The 7,312-nt window shown below is 35.6% G+C and overlaps 1 long non-coding RNA gene across 1 annotated transcript; it reads right to left on the reverse strand.

The window, feature by feature from the left end:
- Positions 1-248: 248 nt before the first annotated feature.
- Positions 249-5,715, reverse strand: LOC135196777 (uncharacterized). The gene is made up of 3 exons (XR_010310473.1): positions 5,591-5,715; positions 1,792-1,902; positions 249-867 (listed from the first exon to the last, which is right to left on the reverse strand). It is a non-coding gene; the product is annotated as an uncharacterized LOC135196777 (long non-coding RNA).
- Between the last annotated feature and the right edge of the window lie 1,597 nt (positions 5,716-7,312).

Genomic DNA, 7,312 nt, shown 5'->3' on the forward strand with positions numbered 1-7,312 from the left:
GGGCAGCCCATTAAGAGGAGGCAAGTGGGGCAGCCCATTAAGAGGAGGCAAGTGGGGCAGCCCATTAAGAGGAGGCAAGTGGGGCACCCCATTAAGAGGAGGCAAGTGGGGCACCCCATTAAGAGGAGGCAAGTGGGGCACCCCATTAAGAGGAGGCAAGTGGGGCACCCCATTAAGAGTTATCATACACTGCTAGGAAGGGTAGCAAAGTACTTAGAAACAGAAACTGGTTTTAATTTTATGACTACTATTTGTACTGGAAACATGTTAGCATCAATCTACACTATTAACACTTATGAACGTTAAATATAATCATACCGTCAGTAGTTTACATAATTTTATTACTAATTTTGTAAATTGACATTAGAAAAAATATTACATTGGATGCTAGAAAAAGTTTCTTTGGAAAAAATATTACATTGGATGCTAGAAAAAATACTACTTTGGATGCTACTATCTTGAAGTTTTCAAATGTTCGTTCCTCTTGAGGCACGTTCTTGAGCCACTTTTATAGCAACAGTAGAGGGTATGTCGAGTGTGCCACTTTTTATGTCTGCCGCAACTGAAACTGACTGGTAGCTTCAGCACCAGCAAATACTTGGAGGAGTCAGCAGGGTTTTGGATAAAGTCTCCCTCGCTGATAGTTTTAAGTACCAGAAACTTCGTATCAGCAGGGTTTGGGCGTGAAGTTTCACTCGCAGGTAGTTTCAGCACCATAAATACTTTGTCAGAGGGCTTGGGATTGAAGTCTCACTTGTGGGTAGTTTCAACACCATTCTGGGTGACAAGCAGAGTTTGATCACTTGCTCACCCTCAGAGGTTTCAGCTGTATATTAGGAGATTAAATCCCCAATTCAGACTGCACATCTGAAATAATTACGAAAATTACCCCTGCATGAAAATTAATGAACTTGCTCTTTATATAATAAAAATAAAGAACCTGCACCCTGTCTTGGAGAATTATGAAAAGTACTCGTTAACTGGCAAACTGACAAGGTAGTGATAACACTAAATACAAATGGTTTTTCTCACTCGAGATTCACAATCTTAAAAAAACTGAACTCTACTTTTAATGAAAAAAAATTTTCATCAAAATCTACTTAAAAAAAACTGAACTTTACTTTTAATAAAATTAAATCACTCTTCGGAAAATACATTAGCTAGCTAGAAGAAATTAAATTAACTTTAGTTCTTGTCAAAAGTACCTCACTCCTTAGGAAAACTGTTTTGTCGAAACAGTATAACATCGTTCACTCACTAAATTTATTGAGATCTATCCTCTTTACGTTTATAAAGGCTTAAAGCAAATAGGTTTTAACTATTACAAGAATACAATACTATCAACTGGAACAACCTCTTCAAGATTTACTTAACACTATTTCAGCCTAATACATGCCTTTACCCCAATAATTAACATTGATAAAGCAAATTAAGTTTACAATGTTAACATGTCACAACAAAACACTAGATCCTATATTAAAGGTACAGTGTGAAACTAAACTTCCAGGGTTACTGATCTAAGTTAGTTATTCTAAACTTTAAAAATGGAAATGAAGCTTACTATAAGTAGAAAATTAGTGTAACATAGGTCTCAACAGAATCCTTATTAAACCCCATGTAAAAAACAAAGTGGTGAAAACAAATTCCAGGGATACAGACCAAATTTAGTTATCCTGTACTTTAAAGGAATGGAACTGATCAGAAACTGTGTAACCCTAATCCTATAAAGTTTAAGGACATTGACTTTCACTATACTCCACGCCACTAAATTCCAGTTCATGTGCACCATACCTTTGGATTCGTCACCACCACAAAGAGAACCATTATGTAGCAGATTCTAGTTGCACAGAACTACTACTAAAATTTTGCTCTCCTATCTTGCCTAGAAGTACAACCAGGTACCTGAAAATATTTGAGTAGCGGTAAAAAAATACTCTCCCTCAGTATGATAAAACCAGAACATATAAGTCAAGACTATGCTTACCAGTAACTCTGGTAAAGAAACGCTACGAAATTATTTTCTAGCCACCTAGCCTTGACTTTCTCAATCTTTATTTAGCAAATTATTTTACAAACCACCTAGTCTCGACTTTTTCAATTTAATACCTTAACTTTCTCAATTTGATATAAATCTCCTGAGAACAAAATCCTGAGAAGACGACTCTTTGATATCACCGACATGAAGTATTTATACTTAGCAACAGGGTCGAGTTGCTATCGATTGCCTCACAACCCATAATGTGAATTTAAATTAGGTGGTTGTGTAGAGAAGTTCCTCCTCATCGCAGGTCAACAGCCAGAGTGAGTTTTTGCTATGGCATCAAGGACTTAAAATATTTAAAGCCATTAGCATAAATCAGTTTGAGTCATTAACTTTCAGAAACAAGAGATTAGTAAGATTAAGAAAGCCTTCCTTCAATATATAAATAAGCCTTCTTTTAATATATAAAAATGATTCTTGCAAATATTATAAAAACTGCTAACATTTGATAGAAAGAAAAAAAATACCAAGTTTTTTTTTTTTTTTTAAGTACTTTGAGAGCACACTTCAACTTCTCAGTATTCTTATGCAGCTGAAAGCCAAGTCTTTAATTACCTTTTTTAGTGTGAATTTTGATGTTTAGATCACAAACCAAAACTGCTACAGTAGGGTAAACCACTTACACCCTCAGCTCACATTATTAGGTAAGTTGCACTCTTTCCACTTCAGTTGCTGCAGACTAATCTTCATAAAACTCAGCCAGGAGTATGAATATCTCATAAGAGAAAATTAGCATTAAAGAGTGTGTCTGCAAAATTTTTACAAAAAGCTATTTGTGCACACTAAATCATCAGAAAGTAAAAGTTCATCGAAGTTGATTTCACTCATGGGGCTGTGCTTATTTCAGTATCCATACTTTACCATTCAACTAATATCTTTTGAGCAAGTATCACTCGAATTAAGAATAACGGCTGACAGTATGAGAAAAAATCAGTCTACAAATAAGATCTGGCTATACTGAAACATCCCCAAAGTGCTAGACAATACTTGCTTTTGTTTCACCACTTAGTATCAGTATACATTCTTCTCCTCTACTTTACCTTTCTTTTATGTTTATGCAGCTAGGGAATTACGGAAATAGCAAGAGTAACGATGCTTCGTAATTAGATTGTATCAAGCCCGTTGATCTTTGCTTACTAAATTGAAGCCTTTCTGGGCTAACAAATCAAATTTAAATTAATTTTTTGACATTTCTACAGTTAAAAATTCGATCGTTGAAGGATGCAAATCGAAAAGCTAACAAATCCTTTACAGAAGTGAAAAAAAAGAGCAAAGTTTAAATCCATAAACTAAACTAGAGAAAACAGCAAGGATGCACTGCGCTATGAAGTACTTACAATGCCTTATCTTTGTTTGTTTGCATGGTCTTTTTACGATGCTTGGAACCAGTGGTTATTCAGCAACGGGATCAACGGCTTTACGTGACTTCCGAACCACGTCGAGAGTGTACTTCTATCACCAGAAATACAATATCCCTCACACCTCAACGGAATGCCAGAGAATCGAACTTGCGGCCACCGAGGTGGTGCGCCAACACCACACCGACCACGCCACTGAGGCGTGCCTTCTTTCTATCCGAGAATGGTTTCTCAACAAACACCGTGGAAGCCCATCAAAATTGACAAATAACTCTGTGCTTTAATAAATGCAGTTTTTCATTACGATTTTTTCTAAAAAAATGTTATTTACCCAATTAAGAGTAACTATTCTTCATAATTCTACCAGTCTTCAAGTCATCCGGAAGTTACATGCAATCTTAAGTTTTGGGAAGCGTTGCCCGAGGTGAATTTAAAGCTCATGTGTCATTACTAAATAGTAACATGAATCTCTGGTTGTCCTAACTGTTGCATGTTCGCTGCAATGAGACGACGGCACTCAAAGTTTTAAATGGAAACCAAATACCCTAATATAAAGTGTTAAAAAATATTGCTGTCACAATTTGCATGTGTAAATTTTACCATTTTGTAATCTCTGAATCTTTCTGGCGCCAGGCATTTTAACAATTTTCACATTCCAACAACTACACTATTCGAACCACCAGAACCCGACAGCCATAATTCATAGCCAGTATGAAAGGTTAAGAGGGCGAACTCTAGTAGTTTTGGCTTACGTTGGCTAATCTGAACGGATCTGTACATGAAAAAATATAAGATGTAGCCAAATAAATTGCAGATCACGTTTACTCAGAACTACTGCCTTTTCGAAAAAGAGCATAAAGTTACTTCCACTATTACTTTTTAACCACCTCGACAGCGGCTCCATGTTGATAAGCACCCTGCCAGAACACTGAAAATATACTCTATTAGCAAAATAGTCAACTTTCAGAAAACGACCAAAATCGGCGTGTACCAAAACGCAATTTCATCACCTGCCAGCAACTCGTACACTGGCAACCATGACAAATCTAGGTAATAACTCTGCGTCGGGTATTTCTTTGGAAATTACGGTTTCCTAAAGTATTTGGGTTGCTAATGAATTTGCCGTTATTTTTGGGTGGTCAACTGTAACTCCCAGGGGCTAGTACTAAACACTACGAAATACATTCGACGCCCCAATACCCGAGTGCTGTCGTATTCGCGGGAACGTTCCTTGCAGTCCGTGCGGAGTTACTGCCTAGAATTACCGAACTAAGTAGTAATCAAGCTTAAAAGCATTAATCTGATAGGAAAGAGCGGTAGTTACGCACATTTAATTGCTTTTCGGGAGAGATTACTGATCCATAATGTATGCTCACATTTCAAAGGAGGTTAGTGTCAAAGGTCTCTTAAGTGTATACAGGTTCTTATATACGTATTTTCTTTAAAATTATATACTACGTGTATTATGGAAAAGCGGTCGGCTGCACCGCTATTAAATACGAAATGCAAAATCAGTTTCCAATTAGTATTTTCTTGAAACATTGATGCTGGCGAAGTCCATTGTCTAGGATAAGTGCATATGCAATATATACTTTATATCCTTATAATTCATGCAACTATGATTTGCATTTTGCTTTTAAATATAGGCTACATATAGGGGATTTCACCTAACTGACTCACTGATACATTCGACCTTATTCCAGATGCTACAAATGGAATTGTTTTTTCACTCAATTGAACTCTACCCTATTCCACATAAAACTCTAAACGCCATTGCCTTTAGCCTAAATGAACTCGGACCTACTCCACAAACTAAATGTTATTACTTTCTACCCAATTGAACGCGCCCATATTCAAGAATTTTATTTTTTTTCCAAGCCTTTGTCTTCTTAAAAACCGAGAGACCCGTGAATTCTTTGAAGAGAAATGAGAACCAGGTACACTAAACAGTACCAGGACTTTGATTTTATACAGGCAAAACTTCAGACTGTACCACTCTAATTCCTTAAACTCTCCAGAGCAGCCAGTAATGTAATAATTAAAATTATAAACATCGACACCTATAGGCCACACTTAAAAGCCTTGCCAAAAATTCCCCCGGCACAAATTTGATCGAATGGATTCCCCACTAAACTAGGATAACACCTACCTAAATCACAACTATGTATAAAGCTTAAATATTTCGACTTACCTTGAAAACACAAAAACTCTTATTCTGGGGATGTAACAGAAAACCATCTTTGCGGCCCATCTCACTATACAGTATACATATTACAAAACTCTTCAACAACTTCCAGCCAATCACAGACGCCCAAGTTATACTTTTCAAGTCTCGAGAGAAGAAAAAACGCTCCCTGATTGGCTAAGACTCAAACAAGGACTCTCCATGAATACAATCTCATTTCCTTGTGGTGCCATCTGTTGGTGAGAAATGAAATCAATTTACTGCTATGAAAAAAAATTTTACCATAAAAATCAAATAATTGAATTGAGCAAATGTAAGAGATTGACACAAGGGTTTGCTTCACGTTCCACCTTACAATGAATCTTCACTTTCATTTTTTGAAAAGAAATTATGTTCGATAAGAGAATTTAGACTTTTTCTGGTCTTCAAGTACAGGACCCTTATACTGTATTCTCAACAGATTTCTAATAATAAAAAAAATTCATGTTTATGAAAATGAAAATACCACGTAAATTTTGAAATGCAAATATTCGTCTAAATCTTATGGAATTCCAACTGCGCAGTAAAATGAGCATCGGAGGGGCAAGTCGTGTTTCCAAATATGGTTTCATTTCTCATCAATAACAAAATGCTTCTTAAAAGTCGGAAACCATGCATACCTACAGCAGATCCACTTTGTGACACCCGCGAGTATTATCAATATATTCTGATACATCGCTACAGAGAAGAAATTTTGCTTTGGAAATTTACTTCTCACGTCAAGTAGGAAGGATTTCGTTCAAAAAAAAACTGTCTTAAGGTTACTTTTCTTACTGTATCATATATATACAAATTATGGGTGATTTGTTAATACAGTGGTAAACTAAAAAAAAAATGCTAAATAAATGTACTAACGAATGCAGTCACGTAGATCACATAACTGAATATATAACAATCGCAACAAGCAAAATTAAATGTTTTAAACTAAAGAAAAAGGAGGCGACGTCATTTTCATATTTAAGCACAGACTTATCAGAGAGAGAATGAAAACTTAACACTGATAGTGTTTGGGTATATGCATTATAGCTATCCTCTACGGATCAAAATGATATTTAGAAAAGTATTCTGTTATTGCTTTGTAAACATCTCTGAATTAGTTTAGGCGGACAGTTTTAGAATATTTTGTGTGAAATATTTACTCTTCGGATTTTTCATATCAATTCTGAAAGATTAGTTGGCCAGAGGAGATATCTAAAGCATTCAACAATATCGGAAAAAGCTTATTGAAAAGATAGAAACACGAAATACCACAAAATCTGAATATTACACTTGTTTTAATTAATATGAAATCTAGCCAGAAAAGCCTTCAAGGTATAATGTTGCTTTGCAGAACTTTTATCACCCTTTAACAATTATTCATTTCCATACTATATCATGAATGGATAGTATGCTGAGAGGCACCAATCAGATCTAAATACACGAGAGAGAGAGAGAGAGAGAGAGAGAGAGAGAGAGAGAGAGAGAGAGAGAGAGAGAGAGAGAGGTGGCAAGGGTAAATCTAAGTGATTATTTCTTTTTTTAATGTATCATTATTCATAAAAAAATTATCATTATATCATTAAAATTTCTAATGGCACATTTTTTTTAAATGTATCATTATACATTAATTAAGGAGAAACGGAAAGGTCTCGAGTAAGGGCGAACCCATTCATCATACTACCATGAAGCGTCCAGTATTAAAAAAAAAAG

Source organism: Macrobrachium nipponense, chromosome 18 (genome assembly GCF_015104395.2).
Source record: "Macrobrachium nipponense isolate FS-2020 chromosome 18, ASM1510439v2, whole genome shotgun sequence".
In the NCBI taxonomy this organism is placed as follows: Eukaryota; Metazoa; Arthropoda; class Malacostraca; order Decapoda; family Palaemonidae; genus Macrobrachium; species Macrobrachium nipponense.